This window comes from Staurois parvus, unplaced genomic scaffold (genome assembly GCF_062004578.1).
Source record: "Staurois parvus isolate SC_StPar_1 unplaced genomic scaffold, SC_StPar_1.0 ptg000019l, whole genome shotgun sequence".
Taxonomy (NCBI): Eukaryota; Metazoa; Chordata; class Amphibia; order Anura; family Ranidae; genus Staurois; species Staurois parvus.
Window position 1 is genome coordinate 14,577,507 of NW_028317815.1, and position 17,482 is coordinate 14,594,988.

Consider the following 17,482-nt stretch of genomic DNA (forward strand, 5'->3'; position numbering starts at 1 on the left):
TGGTATCTATTTACTCTGTGTAACATCATCTCATACATATGTTATCAAATAATTGGGCAATATTTTGTGTTTTTGTGCATTAAAATTCTAAAAAGTGTATTTTTTCCAAAAGATTTGCGTTTGAAAAATCGCTGTGCAAATACTGTGCGACATAAAAAATTTCAACACCCACTGTTTTATTCTCTAGGGCCTCTGTTTTAAAGAAATATATAATATTTTGGGGTTCAAAGTAATTTTCTAGCAAGAAAACTGTTATTTTCATGTCAACAAAAAGTGTCAGAAAAGCATGTTCTTCAAGAGTGGTCGGTGTGTGGCATAAGCTTCTAATGTTGGCCCTGAAATGGCAGGATAGTAGAAGCAACCCCTCCAAATTACCCCTTTTTGGAAAGTAGACACTCCAAGGTATTTGCTTACAGACATGGTGAGTATTTTGCAGATCTAATTTGTTGCCACATGCTTTTGGACAATGAAGAAAGAAAACAAAAAAAATTTTTTTTTTCTTTTTCAAAACCCTGTGACAAAAATTATATCTGTAAAATACTCTCCATGCCTCTTATCAAATTCCTTGGGGTGTCATTTTTCCAAAAAGGGGTCATTTGGTGGGGGTGTTTATACTATCCTGGCATTTTAGAGCCTCCAAAACTGTGATAGGTAGTGAGGAAGTGATATAAGGAAATATGCCCTTTGAAAGCCTGGAGGTGGTCATTGGATTTTGGGGGCTTGTATATAGCTACGCTGCCAAAAAGTCTCTCACATGTGTTACCCCCATACTCGGGAGAAGTAGAAGAATGTGTTTTAGGGTGTTATTCCACATATACCCATGGCATGGATGAGCAACATATCACTAAAGTGACAACTTTGTGTAAAAAAAAATAAAAATTGTCATATTCAAAAAATTTGTGGCAAAAAATAAAATGTTCCATGGACTCAACATGCCTCTCTGAAAAATCTTTGGGGTGTCTACTTTCCAAAAAGGGGTCATTTGGGGGGCGGGGGGGGGGGGGGTTGTACTGCCCTGGATATTTAGCACCTCAAGAAATGTGATAGACAGTCAGAAAGTAAAAGCTACATAAATTCCAATATATATACCATAGTTTGTAGACGTTATAACTTTCACACAAACCAATTATTATAAACGTATTGAGATTTTGTTTTACCAAAGACATGCAGAAGAATACATTTTAGCCTACATTTATGAATAACTTTGAGTTTATTGGATATATTTTATAACCGGTCTTTATTTGTTTCTAGCGCAAAAAAAAACCTCACAGGTGATTAAATACCACGAAAAGAAAGCTCTATTTGCGTGAAAAAAAAGACATAAATTTTGTTTGGGTACAGCATTGCACGACAGCACAATTACTAGTTGAAATAGTGCAGTGCCCAGCAGCAAAAAATGGCCTGGTCAGGAAGGGGGGTAAATCCTCAGGAATGCAAATGGTTAATGATGGGTTGTTTGCAGATCTTTATTGCTAATTAAATGCTAATTTAGGTCTGTAAGACAACAAAAAGCAGTTTTACCTACCCACTCCTCTGCAGGCTCCCTTCAGCCCTTAGGACTGGTCTCCGCAGCCTCTTTTCCCCTATGCTCTGTGGATTGGATGCCCTCTGACATCATTAAGACCAATGCAGAACCCAAAGCTCTGAGGATGTCAAGGGACAAACCACAGCCAAAGTCTAGGTGAGTAGAGGAGAGCACGGTCCTGGGGAGTTGAGGATCAGGTTATTAACAACAGGGACATGGACGAAAACAAATTTATGGCTGGAATTAGGCTTTGAAACTAAACCAAACTAAGTAGCTACCATAAGTGATAGAGATCTAATTAATTACCTGCCACTAGATTTGCAATGCTTTGTAGCCAGCTTTGTGATCCAGGCGTCCCTGCCAAATAGCTTAGTCAGGTCATGGACCTTCACAGCATTGTCAGCACATCTTACCAAGAAAAAAATGCTCATACTTCATTAACCAGTTGGCAATCAGTATAGGCTGTTATCAAGGACTTCCCTGACCAACCCCTGTCCTCAGTCCTAGGACCTATTCATCTACTGTGGTCCAATGACATAACATTCCAGCTGCTTCTTTATACTAATTACCAATGGAAAAAGTTAGGGCTGTCTCATGGATTATTATTCTGGAGATATAGACAACCGTTGCCGGTACGCACTTTAAAGCCTACTCACGGAGAGGCCGCATATATGCGTAAGGCTGGCGGGAAGAGGTTAAAGAAGTAAATGTGAGGGACTCTTCACAAAGTAAGTTTACAAACCATTCACACTAATAGGAATAGGCTAGAACAGGGGTAAGCAACCCCCGGCGCTAGTGCCAGAGGTGGCATGGGACAGCATCAAGCATGGCACCCAAGGAGAGTCCTGGGAGACTCACCTCTAAACAATAAAACTGGCCAGTGGCTACATGCAGAAGTAGTAGTGCGGCTGGTGTCCGCCCACTCCTATTCCCGCTGGTGTTGGTTCCTCTGTTGCTCTTTCCACACTGAAGCTGTGTTGATTTGGATTCCCCAGGCTGTTTGTTCTCACTTTGAAAGGGTACTTTTTCCTCCTCTGTGGTACAGCACTCTTTTAGACTGAGCCGGCACATGGTGTCAGGAATGGACTTGCCAATGGTGGTGGGACTCACCTGCCTTCTGGGCTGCAGTACCAGGGCTAGCCAGCAGGTGCTCTCGGCAGCCAGAAGCTCACTCCTGCAATCAAGCCATCACCTGAGGATGATTGCAGGAGGTGTATTTAAGGAATGGCCAGGCCTGCAGTCAGGGCCTTGGTATATTGTTCCCATGAGCCCCTGTACCTGCATCCTGTCTGCTTTCTGCCTGATCCTGACTCTGCTTGAACGCTGCCTGCACCAACCTCGGCTACTCCTGACCAATCTTCTGCCTATTCCTTGTACCTTGTCTGCCCGTTAGCTACCGACCCGGCCCGCCTGACTACGTTGTGCTCCATATTCATATATATCAGTTAAGGTTTGGGTTTGTTGCACCTTGTTGTACGTATTTGTGTTAGTTTTGGGTTTGGTTTGTTGCACTGCGTTTATGTATGTGTTGCCTTAATAAATTATATTGTTTTACACGCTATACCTGAAGTCTGTGTTTCCCTGTGTCGGTCCACACACCTCTGGTCCTACCCGGAGCCCTGACACATGGCCTAGCTTTTACTACTTTTACTATCCGTGTACCTGCCCTCCCTCTGAACATTTCTCTCGATCAGCATCCATATGCCTAGCTCAACTTGGAGGGGATATAGCCAAAAAGGTTTACCTTCAAATGGCTATTAACCCCTTCCACGGCAATCTTTTATGAGTAACTCAATGCAAATTAGTATTTAATATGGTGCTCTGGGATTGGGTGGGAGGGCCTTTTCACCCTCTTTTTGACATTTCGTTGGTATATAGGCTTGTGGCCAGTAGGTATATTTTCAGCTCTGAGGAAGGGGGTATATCTCCCGAAACGTGTTAGCTTATCCTTATCAAGGACACAGCATTTGTGTGACTGTTATTGTGGACCACATACACTGCTTTTATCTTCATTGGTTTGTGAGTATACATCCATTTGTCAATTTATTAAACACGTGGCATACCACGGTAATGCACGATGAGAGTGTGCCCTTGTCTGCTCTTTTTCACCATGGAGGTAGAAGGGCTTTAAAGGTTTTTCTGACATAACAGCTACAGGTTATTGGGTGCTGCAGCTATTCGTGACTGTTCACACAGTCAGTGATTACCCACGGTGATGGCTGCTGAACGCACGGGCATTCAGCAGCAATCACCACAGGTAATCGCCGGTTGTGTAAACAGTCACAAGTAACTATGGCTGCCAGCAACTTGTCATAAAAATGTACTGTACAGGCTTGGTGGCTGCAGCTAGCAGTTCACAGATGTCAAAAGGAGAAGCAGGAATCAGCAGATTCCTGCCACTGCCACTCACTATGGCGTCCAAGTAGAAGGTACTACTACTTTATAACAAGGTTTGGTAACTACTACTTTAGAACTTCTATTTGGAACTACAATTTCAGAATACATATTGTTAACTACCACCTTAGAAAAAAGAATTAGGAACTGCAGAAATTGGGACTCGATTCTCTAGTTCTACTGCATAGCACAGGCAGTGCTGTCTTGACTGGAGCATTGGCTGGAGTTCATTTCTATGTGGAATCAACTTGGTCCATTTATGCCAGAGAGTGCAGCAATTGGGGCTGATCTGAGGCCTCAAGGAGCAGAAATTAGGGCTAATCTGGGGTGTGAAAGTGCAGAAATTGGGGTGGGCTGAGATAAGAAAGTGCATTCATTAGGTGATCAAAGCTGTGAAGGTGCAGGAATGGAGGTGATCTGAGGTGTGAAAGCACAGGATTTGTGGTCAGCTGAAGTGTGAAGGTGCAGTAAATGGGGTGATATAGGCTGTAAGGGTGCAGGAATTTGAAATGATCAGAGGTGTAAAGGTGCAGGTATTTGGGTGATCTGAGGTAGGAAGATGCAGGAATTGAGACTGATCTGAGGCCTGAAGGAACAGGAATCAGGGTTGATCTGGGTTGTAAAAATGCAGGAATTGGGGTTAACTGACGTCTGGAGGTTCAGAAATTGGGACTGACCTGAGGTGTCAAGGTTCAGAAATTGGGGCTGACCTGAGGTGTCAAAGTTCAGAAATTGGGACTGATCTGGGGTGTGCAAGTGCAGGAATTGGAGCTGAACTGAGGTGTGAAGGAGTTGGGGCTTATCTGAGGCCTGAAGGCACTGGGGTGTGAAGTTGCAGGAATTGTGGTGAGCTGAGGTGTGAAGCTGTAGAAACTGGGGTGATCTGAGGATTAAAGGTGCAGGAATTGGTGTGATCTGTGGTGTGAAGGTGCAGAAATTTGGGCTGATCTGAGGCCTGGAAGTGCAGGAATTGGGACTGATCTATGGTGTGAAGGTGCAGGAATTGGAGCTGATCTGAGGTCTGGAAATGCAGGAATTAGGGTGATCTGAGATGTGAAAGTGCAGGAATCGGAGCTAATCTGAAGTGTAAAGGTGAAGATATTGGGGCTGATCTGAGGCCTGAAGGAACAGGAATTGGGGCTGTCTGGGGTGTGAAAGTGCAGGAATGGGAGTGATCTGAGTTGTGAAGGGGCAGGAATTGGGGCTGATGTGGGTTGTGAAAGTGCAGAAACTGGATCACATCTGAGGTCTGAAGAAACATGAATTGGGCCTTATCTGGGGTGCAAAAGTGCAGGATTTGGGGTGATCGGAGATGTGAAGGTGCAGGAATTGGGCTAATATGTGACATAAAGGTGCAGGAAATGGAGCTGACCTTGGGGTGTGAAAGTGCAGGTATTGGGGTGATCTGAGGGGTGAAGGTGCAGGAATGAGGGTCGATATAGGGTCTAAAGGTGCAGAGATTGGGTTTGATCTGAGAGAACTTTATTAGGGTGCCCACTATCACCTCACACTTTTCCAACTGTATATTTCCCAGAAGTCCTCGGTTGACATAGTCATTTCAACCTTCTCATACTTGCCTTACTTCTGGAAAAGAGATGAGTTACAATTTACCATTGCTGAAAGCTCAATGTTTTCTTACTGTTATCCAAATAGTTTACAGCATTTACTGTATAAAAATTCCTGTTTGTGATTGAGTGTGTAAAGTTGACATTTGTATATATAACTGGCGCTCTCAATTTCTTCGAAAACATTTTTTGGCACACAGTGCTCAAAAGGTTGATTAGAAGTAATGAAGATGCATTATATTACGATATACTACATCTCTTAGATTGTAAGCTCCAAGGATCAGGGCCCTCCTAACCCTCTTGTATTGAACTGTATTGTCTCCCTTTATATTGTAAAGCGCTGAGCAAACTGTTGGCGCTATATAAATCCTGTATAATAATAATAACTAGAAAAGCTACAATTTCTGGGGAAATTGTGTGAAGTGTTCTTGCCTCCACCAGTAGTCTACAACTCACACTCTAGCTTTTGTCACTCTGCTGCCTGCTCACACATCTGGGTTCCTATGCCAACTCACTCTACAGCAAGGGCAGAGAAGAGCGGTTAAAAACAAACTGCTCCAACTTGCTGACTTCACTGGCAGTTGCCATCTTCAAACGGTTGTAGTTTAAAAATTATAAATCCTACACCGAAGAGCTTTATATTGTGAGAATCACAAGACCCAGACCTACATTTAGATGCATAGTATGTCTCTGAAATATTAAAAATGAAGGCAGAGTCACAGTTTAGAAATTGCCCTTCAAATTTGAGGTGGCTAGAGTGGAGTTTCAATGAATGTCAATGGGCGGCGTGAGTTGCAAACAAATGGTCATATTGTGAAAACTATCAGGACTATGGCTTAACCAAGGACATTTTTAGTGGCAGCAGGGATAGCTGAATGTTTTGATATAAGATTTGTGTAGGTGGGCTTGAAAATGAGGGAGTGATGGCAGTTTAGAAATCATGTCCTGATTTTTCAGCTCACATTCTAGCTTTTGTCAGCTCCCACTCTAGTTTTGAACATTCCGCCATTCATTCCTATGGGACCAATTTCACCACAAAAAGCGGATATTTTGTGAACCATTCATTGAAATGTTCCACAAAGTAATAGCACACCAATCGGGAACATTACGTTTTGGTATATTACTGTCTATGTAGTGTAAAAAGTGTGGGAGGAGTTAGGGTAGTAAATTTGGCTGTAATATTAAGAATATATATGAGATAACAGTAAGTGGTCTTGCCGTGCAAGAACACTTAATCAAAAAATAAGAAAAGCGCCGGATGAAAAATACTCAAAATTCCAAAATAATATGGATATATAAAAAATATATATATACGCAACAACCCTAGAACCCTAAATAAAGGTGAACACACACAAAATAAGATAAAGGAATGCACTGTATAATTCACTTATTGGTGTCCATATAACAAAATGTCCATATGTTAATACCAAAAAAAGTCACTCTAAAACTTGGTGTGAGAATAAATATAAAAGTGCTCATAATCCACCACCAGTAGAAATAAATAGAATTGCAAATGATAAACGAGTCCCGCTCACCGTGGACACCACCGATAATGTCAGACAGCGTCCTGAGTTCACGAACATCGAGGCTCCGCCCTACGCATTTCGTCACAAATGACAGCTGCTCCGTGAGGACGTCATTTGTGACGAAACGTGTAGGGCGGAGCCTGGATGTTTGTGACGTCAGAACGCTCTCTGACATTATCTGCGGTGTCCGCGGTGAGCGGGACCCGTTTATCATTTGCAATTCTATGCTATTATTCAAATGCTCATCATGCTGGTGTCGGCGTGACACCTTGCTTGCGAGTTTTTAACTTACCTTTTGAATAAATGTGATGATTTTAAACATGCTGCACCATCATTCCTTTTCTTTATCCCCGAGTGTGGTTCCATAATCATGAATGGAGGAGACAATCGATTAAAGGTTTCCTAGATGCTGGCTTGATGTTATTGCTGCAAAGTATTGCTCCCAAGTTTGGATATCCCATCACTTCTTAGATCATTGCTGTGATTATCTGGATTTACTTATTACCATCGCTCCCAGAGCAACAGCGCTTTTGCTGGTTGTAATTAATCAGCATTTAGCTCTGGTGAGTCTATTTATTTCTCCTGGTGGTGGATTATGAGCACGTTTATATTTATTCTCACACCAAGTTTTAGAGTGACATTTTTTTGGTATTAACATATGGACATTTTGTTATATGGACACTAATAAGTGGATTATACAGCGCATTCCTTTATCTTATTTTGTGAATAATAAGAATATACAGTTGCAAGAAAAAGTATGTGAACCCCTTGGGATTACGTGAAGTTTTGCATGAATTGGGCATAAAATGTGCTCTGAACGTCATCTAAGTCACAACAATACAAGAACACAGTCTGCTGAACATAATACTACACAAACATTAAATGTTGCCATGGTTTAATTGCACATAACATGTAAACATTTACAGTGCAGGGAGGAAAATGTATGTGAACCTTTGGACTTAATAACTGGTTGACCCTCTTTGGCAGCAATAACCTCAACCAAACATTTCCTGTAGTTGCAGATCAGACCTGCACAACGATCTGGAGTAATTTTGGACCACTCCTCTTCACAAAACTGTTTCAGTGTAGCAATATTCTTGGGATGTCTGGTGTGAATCGCTCTCTTAAGGTCATGCCACAGCATTTCAATCGGGTTGAGGTCAGGACTCTGACTGGGCCACTCCAGAAGGCGTATTCTGTGCTGTTGCAGCCATTGTTTTGTTGAATTACTTGTATGCTTTGGGTCATTGTCCTGTTGCATCACCCATCCTCTGAGGAGCTTCAGTTGGCGGACAGATGGTCGTACGTTTTCCTGCAAAATGTCTTGATAAACTCTTGAATTCATTTTCCCATCAATGACAACAATCCGTCCAGGCCCTGAGGCAGCAAACCAACCCCAAACCATGATGCTCCCTCCACCATGTTTTACAGTGGGGATCAGGTTTTGATGTTGGTGTGCTGTGCCTTTTTTTCTCCACACATAGTGTTGTGTGTTCTTCCCAAACAACTCAATCTTGGTTTCATCTGTCCACAGTATATTTTGCCAGTAGCGCTGTGGAACATCCAGGTGCTCTTTTGCAAACTTCAAACGTGCTGCAGTATTCTTTTTGGACAGCAATGGCTTCTTCCGTGGTGTCCTCCCATGTACTCCATTCTTGTTTAATGTTTTCCTTATTGTAGATGTGTCAACAAAAATGTTAGCATGTGCCAGAGATTTCTGTAGGTCTTTAGCTGACACTCTGGGATTCTTCTTTACCTCATGCAGCATTCTGCGCTGTGCTCTTGCAGTCATTTTTACAGGACGACCACACCTAGAGAGAGTAGCAACAGTGCTAAACTTTCTCCATTTGTAGACAGTCTGTCTTACCGTGGACACATGAACATCAAGGCTTTTGGAGATACTTTTGTAACCCTTTCCTGCTTCATGCAAGTCAACAATTCTTGATCGTAGGTCTTCTGAGAGCTCTTTTCTGCGAGGCATGGTTCACATCAGACAGTGCTTCTTGAAACCAGTAAACCCAAAACAGGTGTGTGTTTTTTAAGGGCAGGACAGCTGTCAGCAACACATCCAATATCATCACACTGACTGGAGTCAAGGTCGGCTCACTCCTGGCTCCAATTAGCTCTGGGAGAAGTCATTAAGCTAGGGCCTCACATACTTTTTCCTCCCTGCACTGTGAATGTTTACATGTTATGTGCAATTAAACCATGGCAACATCTAATGTTTGTGTAGTATTATGTTCAGCAGACTGTGTTCTTCTATTGTTGTGACTTAGATGACGTTCAGAGCACATTTTATGCCCAATTCATGCAAAACTCCACATAATCCCAAGGGGTTCACATACTTTTTCTTGCAACTGTATATGTGAGATAACGGCAAGTGGACTTGTCATGCAAGAACACTTAATGAAACATTTGGAAAAGAAGACAACCTTCTCCTCCTTCCCTGATAGAAGCTCTCTGTCTGCTCCTCCCCCTCCCCTCTGCACTCACAAAACTTCCTAGTTGAGTCTTGTAAGTTTGTGGAGTTGTCCTCACTGTGAATGCTGCCAGCTCATGTCTACCATCTGTGTAATGTGTACAGGCAGAGCTGAGGTCTACAGGATGTACCCTGTAATGAAGAGAAACAGAGCAGTATGCCTGTCAGACATATACATGCCATTGTCTGCGACCTCCTGTCTCACATAACTTCTATTCTTGTTCTCAGTTCCCGAGCAGTGACTGAGGTATTATTACCGGCAGCCCCGGTTTCTGTGGGTGGTTCCCGGGGAAAGGGGTGTACTAGAGGGGACAAGGACAGTGAAACACGAAAGCCCCTGGAACCCAGTCATTGGACAGGAAGTACAGCTTCCTTCACTTTATAAAACCTCGTCTGTCAGCAGGTAAGGAAGTGGTAAACAGGCCGCCTGTGGGAATTAGTAACTCTCACTGCGCTTTCTCCTCATGAACAACTTCAAGCCCACTGTGTCTCCTGGGACTGTTACACTACGCCCTTCCCCGCTCTGGAGCCTGCGGGCGCGGTGCTAAAAGCGCCATCACCAATGAGAATGCAAATTCCATAGAGTGACAGCTCAATTATCCAATCCGTGCGCTGGAAAGGCTTTTCATTTGCTGTACATGCTTGCAGAGTGGTATGCTAAATGCGTTTGGGGTTTGTTATGCTTTCGGTAGAAGACAGCGAGAGGAGCAGAGAGAGGGCACGGCTGCCAGGTCAGGACTAAATATTTGTAGTCATACAGTGTAAAGATTGTGTTATTGCTGTGTGTTAGCTGAGTTTTGTGCTGTTCAGGTTCTTATGGTCACACTTTACTGCTTTTCAGCTTGTTTCCTTAGGTGTGACTACACCAATGTGCAGAATCCCATTCTTTCCGAATACTCCTCTTCATACTTCTATGCTCAGTAGTCGCCTTATGTTCATTTTATTTCTCTTTTAGCAAATTCAGGGGTTTTGCCCCAAAGACTTGACACCTGTAAACACACACGTCTGCACGTGACGGAAAGCTTCCTCAAGAGCTCCTTTCTTCTCAACCAGCTCAGGAGACACACCTGAAGTATGAAACACCTGATCAAAGCATATACAGTTAGGTCTATATGTATTTGGACACAATTTTAGTTTTCTCAGGTATTTACCAAAACATATTCAAGCTATAGTTATATAATGGATATGGGCTGAAAGTGCACACTCTCAGGTTTAATTTGAGGGTATGTACATCCAAATTGGAGGAAGGGTTTAGGAATTACAACTCTTAAAAGTAGCCATCCCCCTTTTACAAGGGACCAAAAGTAATTGGACAATTGAATATAATCATAAGTGTTCATTTTTAATATTTTGTTGAGAATCCTTTAATGGCAATGACTGCTTGAAGTCTGGAACCCATGGACATTACCAAAGACTCCTGATGCTTTGCCAGGCTCTAACTGCAGTTGTCTTCATTTGTTCTTTGTTTGTGGGTCTTTCTGCCTTTAGTTTTACCTTCAGCAAGTGAAATGCATGCTCAATTGGGTTGAGATCGTGTGATTGACTCAGCCATTGCAGAATATTCCACTTCTTTTCCTTCAAAAGCTCCTGGGTTGCTTTTGCAATATATTTTGGATCATTGTCCATCTGTACTGTGAAGCGTCATCCAATCAACTTTGCTGAATCTGGGCTGACCTTATATCTCTAAACACTGCAGAATTCATCCGGCTGCTTCTGTCTTCCGTCACATCATCAATAAACACCAATGACCCAGTGCTACTGGAAGCCACACATGCCCATTCCATCACACTGCCTCCACCATGTTTTACAGATGACGTGTGCTTTGGATCATGAGCTGTTCCAAGCCTCTTCCACACTTTTTTTCTTCCCTTCATTCTGGTACAGATTAGTCTTAGTTTCATCCATCCAAAGAATGTTTTTCCAGAACTGGTCTGGCTTTTTCAGATGTTTTTTGGCAAAGTCTAATATGGCTTTTCTATTCTTCAGGCTTATGAATGGTTTGCACCTTGTTGTGAACCCTCTGTATTTGCTCTCGTGAAGTCTTCTCTTGATTGTAGACTATGACAATGATACGCCCACCTCCTGGAGAGTGTCCTTCACTTGTCTGGATGTTGTGAATGGGTTTTATTTACCATAGAGAGGATCCTGCGATCATCCACCACTGTTGTCTTCCGTGGACGTCCATACCTTTTTATGTTGCGGAGCTCACCAGTGCGTTCTTCTTTCCTCAGAATGTACCAGACTGTTGATTTGGCCACTCCTAATGTTGCTGCTATCCCTCTGATGGATTTGTTTTGTTTTTGAATCCTTACAATGGCCTGTTTCACTTGCATGGACAGCTCCTTTTGAAAGCATAATGTAGGTTCACAGCAATAGATTCCAAATGCAAATACCACACTTAGAATTAACTCCAGACCTTTTAACTGCTTAATTGATGAAGAAATAACGAAGGAGTAGCCCACACCTGGCCATGAAACAGCTTTTGATTCAACTGTCCAATTACTTTTGATCCCTTGAAAAAGGAAGGATGGCTACTCCTAAGCTGTAATCCCTAAACCCTTCCTCCAATTTGCATGTACCGTATTTTCCGGCGTATAAGACGACTGGGCGTATAAGACGACCCCCTACTTTTCCTGTTAAAAATATAGGGTTTGAGCTATACTCGCCGTATAAGACTACCCCTCTTCCAACGCACACCAAATAAAAATGAAAAGACATCAGATTTGATTTCAATATGGTATGCTATTTCAGTATGGTATTCCAATGATGGGACACTATTCCTCCCACTGACACCAATGATGAGGCACTACTCCTCCCACTGACACCAATGATGGGGCACTATTCCTCCCACTGACTAATGATGGGGCACTATTCCTCCCACTGACTAATGATGGGGCACTATTCCTCCCACTGACTAATGATGGGGCACTATTCCTCCCACTGACTAATGATGGGGCACTATTCCTCCCACTGACACCAATGATGGTGCCCCATCATTGGTGTCAGTGTGTGAGGAATAGTGTCCCATCATTCGTGTCAGTGGAGGAGGAATAGTGCCCCATCGTTGGTGTCAGTGGGAGGAATAGTGCCCCATCATTAGTCAGTGGGAGGAATAGTGCCCCATCATTAGTCAGTGGGAGGAATAGTGTCCCATCATTGGTGTCAGTGGGAAGAATCGTGCCCCATCGTTGGTGTCAGTGGGAGGAATAGTGCCCCATTAGTGTCAGTGGGAGGAATAGTGTCCCATCATTGGTGTCAGTGGGAGGAATAGTGCCCCATTAGTGTCAGTGGGAGGAATAGTGCCCCATTAGTGTCAGTGGGAGGAATAGCACCCCATCATTGGTGTCAGTGGGAGGAATAGCGTCCCATCATTGGTGTCAGTGGGAGGAATAGCGTCCCATCATTGTTGTCAGTGGGAGGAATAGTGCCCCATTAGTGTCAGTGGGAGGAATAGCACCCCATCATTGGTGTCAGTGGGAGGAATAGCGTCCCATCATTGGTGTCAGTGGGAGGAATAGCGTCCCATCATTGGTGTCAGTGGGAGGAATAGCGTCCCATCATTGTTGTCAGTGGGAGGAATAGCGTCCCATCATTGGTGTCAGTGGGAGGAATAGCGTCCCATCATTGGTGTCAGTGGGAGGAATAGCGCCCCATCATTGGTGTCAGTGGGAGGAATAGCGCCCCATCATTGGTGTCAGTGGGAGGAATAGCGCCCCATTAGTGTCAGTGGGAGGAATAGCGCCCCATCATTGGTGTCAGTGGGAGGAATAGCGCCCCATCATTGGTATCAGTGGAAGGAATAGCGCCCCATCATTGGTATCAGTGGAAGGAATAGCGCCCCATCATTGGTATCAGTGGAAGGAATAGCGCCCCAGCATTGGTATCAGTGACAGGAATTGCGCCCCATCGTTGGTGTCAGTGGGGAGGAGGAATAGTGCCCCATCGTTGGTGTCAGTGGGGAGGAGGAATAGTGCCCCATCGTTGGTGTCAGTGGGGAGGAGGAATAGTGCCCCATCGTTGGTGTCAGTGGGGAGGAGGAATAGCGCCCCATCGTTGGTGTCAGTGGGGAGGAGGAATAGCGCCCCATCGTTGGTGTCAGTGGGGAGGAGGAATAGCGCCCCATCGTTGGTGTCAGTGGGGAGGAGGAATAGCGCCCCATCGTTGGTGTCAGTGGGGAGGAGGAATAGCGCCCCATCGTTGGTGTCAGTGGGGAGGAGGAATAGCGCCCCATCGTTGGTGTCAGTGGGGAGGAGGAATAGTGCCCCATCGTTGGTGTCAGTGGGGAGGAGGAATTGTGCCCCATCGTTGGTGTCAGTGGAGGAGGAATAGTGCCCCATCGTTAGTGTCAGTGGGGGGAGCAGCGGCTACTCCTTCTTTCAGATTTTCGCGGGGCCGCTTGGCTCCGCCTCCTGGCTGGTGATTGGTCGCCTGTGTGCCTTTCCAGCGCTGGCGCCCAATCACCGGTGAGGAGGCGGAGCCGAGCGGCCGCGCGACCATCGAGCGGCCGAACTGAAAGAAGGAGCAGCTGCGCTTCCTGGACCGGATCGTCGTGGGACCGGAGCCAGGTAAGGTACAGCAGCCCCTCTGCCCACCCCTGTACTTAGTGTCCGTTGAAGGAGGAGGAGGGGGGGGCGGCGCCGCGCCGCCCCTTGAAAAAGTGCCGCCCTGACACCGGCTCGCCGTATACCGGCGTATAAGACGACCCCCGACTTTTCAGAAGTTTTTCTTGTGTTGAAAAGTCGTCTTATACGCCGGAAAATACGGTACATACCCTCAAATTAAACCTGAGAGTGTGCACTTTCAGCCCATATCCATTATATAACTATAGCTTGAATATGTTTTGGTAAATATCTAAAAAAAAACTAAAATTCTGCCTGTGTCCAAATATATATGGACCTTAACTGTATATGTATGAAAGCTTGTAAAATGCCTAGAAACCCTTTTTTTTTTAAAAAAAAAGGCAAAGTTACTAGGAATACTGTTTATGCCATGCTCAGGTATGAATGCTGGCCCATGTGTTTTTGGTATAGACTCACCAGTGTAAATTAAGCAGGCACTAAGCTGGCCATACATGGATTGAAATTTGGTCACTTCAGCAGGGACCAGCCAAATTTTAATCCATGTATGAGTGAGCTGGTTGTACACAAGTTGATCCGTCATTGATTAACTTGTGTACAATCAGCCTGACAGGTTGTTACCGATAAGTGCCACCAGCTATACCCAGGAACACTGATCATTTTATTCTAGCAGGGGAAGGCTCCTCGCCGGCAGAATACTGTAGCTCTGTGGGAGTGATTCTCATAGCCCAGTGTGCAGATGGGGGAATTGGTTCATATTTTTCATTCAAGCCATTGCTTGAATGGAAAAAAATAATCGTGTGGCCTGCCTTAGAACAGCCTTTCACAACCTTGAGGAATTCTTGAAATAGTTGTCCAGTGTTCGGAAGCTCCTGTTAAATGAATTAGTTTGGAGTCAGTGCAAAGTATGTCACAGACGTAATTTTAACGTACACTGACGCTTCCTGCGTGTGTTGACTCTTTTTTTTTTTTTATATCCCAGCTCAATCGAACCCCTGCTCAGCAGATCCCCAGCTCATTGGTTCCCTCTTTCAACAGATCCCCAACTCATTTGTGTCCTTCTCAGTAGTACCCCCAGCTCTGCTGATCCTCCGCTCGGTAGTAACCCCCAGCTCTGATGATCCTCCGCTCGGTAGTAACCCCCAGCTCTGCTGATCCTCCGCTCGGTAGTAACCCCCAGCTCTGCTGATCCTCCGCTCGGTAGTAACCCCCAGCTCTGCTGATCCTCCGCTCGATAGTAACCCCCAGCTCTGCTGATCCTCCGCTCGGTAGTAACCCCCAGCTCTGCTGATCCTCCGCTCGGTAGTAACCCCCAGCTCTGCTGATCCTCCGCTCGGTAGTAACCCCCAGCTCTGCTGATCCTCCGCTCGGTAGTAACCCCCAGCTCTGCTGATCCTCCGCTCGGTAGTAACCCCCAGCTCTGCTGATCCTCCGCTCGGTAGTAACCCCCAGCTCTGCTGATCCTCCGCTCGGTAGTAACCCCGAGCTCTGCTGTTCCTCCGCTCGGTAGTAACCCCGAGCTCTGCTGTTCCTCCGCTCGGTAGTAACCCCGAGCTCTGCTGTTCCTCCGCTCGGTAGTAACCCCGAGCTCTGCTGTTCCTCCGCTCGGTAGTAACCCCGAGCTCTGCTGTTCCTCCGCTCGGTAGTAACCCCCAGCTCTGCTGATCCTCCGCTCGGTAGTAACCCCCAGCTCTGCTGATCCTCCGCTCGGTAGTAACCCCCAGCTCTGCTGATTCCCCCTCCCCCGCTCAGCAATAAGGCACCCCTGTGCTGATCCTCCCCCGCTCAGCAGTAAGCCACCCCTGTGCTGATCCCCCCCCCCCGCTCAGCAGTAAGCCACCCCTGTGCTGACCCCCCCCGCTATATTGCTCCCATGCTGAGCACCCTGTGTAATATTGCTAGTTTTTCCTGCTCCAGTCCCTGAGCTTTGCTAATGCGCTGCTGCTCAGTTTTCTCTCTCCAGTCACTGCTTATCTTCTGCTATAGCGTTCCCTTGTTGCTGTCTGTTAGTTGCTCTGCACCGTTCCAGACCCCCCTCACCTTCTTGCTGCTCCACTCTGCACACAAGATGTGATGTCTGTACCAGACACTTCCAGAATGTATACACATTAACTGGAAGTGACTGCTGATATTTTTCTGGTACACTTGTTGGTTTCCCATTGCATCCTGGGATATCCCATAACTGCAACACCTCTAAAACAAAATTAAATTAAAGCTGAATTAAAGCCTCTCAAATGCTGCAAGTGCTGTTAGCGAGCTTCTATGGAGGATCTGCAGACTCTTTGAAGTACCAGGAAAGCGACATGGGGTATGCAAATCCTGCAAATATGGGCACATTACCATAGAAGTTAATGGAGACAGGTTCAAAGCTTCAATGCCTACTGAACTGTGCAGGCAGCATTGGACCCCTTTCACACAGGGCGGGCTCTGCCTGCAATCTGCTTGCTCAGCAGGGGATCTGTCTGTTGATCACTGCTGAGCAGGGAAATGATAGGTCCGTGTCCATGCCGCTTATGAAGAGCGGATAAGGACACAGTCCGCTCTCCTCTATGGGTGGTCGGATGTAAATGGACCGCCTGTCCGTTTACACCCGACTGCTGTCCAATCCGCGCAGGGTAGGGGAACGGATGTCCATCTGTTTGTTTTTAACGTATCAGATTGGATGTAGGTGGGTATAAACGGACACTTTTATTTGCATCCACTGCTCCATAGAGGGGAATGGAGGTTCTGATGGGGTCCGCCTGAAAAACGGACAGGTGTACCTGATCGGAATGTTTGTGTGGAAGGGGGCTTAAATTTGCTTTGCTGTGATTTGAGGCAACTTGAAGTTAATCATAAGTACAGCTCTATCCAGTCACCATTTTAAAACCTATGAAAGCATTGCTAGGCTGTTGGGAAGTAGCAAAAACGAAGCCAAAATACTTGTTTTTGCTGCCTGTTTGAGAGGCCTTACATTGGTGGTCAAAGTGGAACCCTTAGAACTTGTTTATGCTGCCTTATTCTTGGTGGATTAATTTCAGAGGGTGCTTGACCATTTGTTTACAGGCCCCCCCCCCTTCCTCTGCAACTGTAAATGAGGCCTTACAGTCAGCTAAAAGGATTAGTTCACCTTTGTGAACATGTTATATTCATATGTAGTGTGTAACATGTTCAGCATCTGCCTGGTCTCCCCCTGATCCCCCTTCCCTGTGACAGCAGGCTGGGGATCCACTCCCGGCACCTGCTGTTACAATTAAAATGAGCATGACCATGCGGGGCTCCACTCACATGGCCACGTCATTCATTTACAGAGTTTTGTAGATTAATGAACTACAAGTACTTTTTAGTTCTCAATGAACTATGAGGGCACTGATTAGCATTCTAGATAGTTCATTGCTCTTCCTGTCATTCAGTAACTGCCTACATGCTTAAGCCGC

General features: G+C 45.3%; 1 protein-coding gene across 6 annotated transcripts in view; it reads left to right on the forward strand.

The window, feature by feature from the left end:
* Positions 1–9,792: 9,792 nt before the first annotated feature.
* LRRK2 (leucine rich repeat kinase 2) overlaps positions 9,793–17,482 on the forward strand; it is a 362,321-nt gene continuing 354,631 nt past the window's right edge. For 2 of the 6 annotated variants that reach the window (XM_089685047.1, XM_089685063.1), the window contains exon 1: positions 9,793–9,892. The gene's annotated coding sequence lies outside the window, so the exon portion shown is untranslated. Of the gene's footprint in view, positions 9,893–10,117; positions 10,221–17,482 lie in introns of those variants that run through there. The other 4 variants (XM_089685038.1, XM_089685029.1, XM_089685072.1 and 1 more) reach the window with 3 other exon arrangements.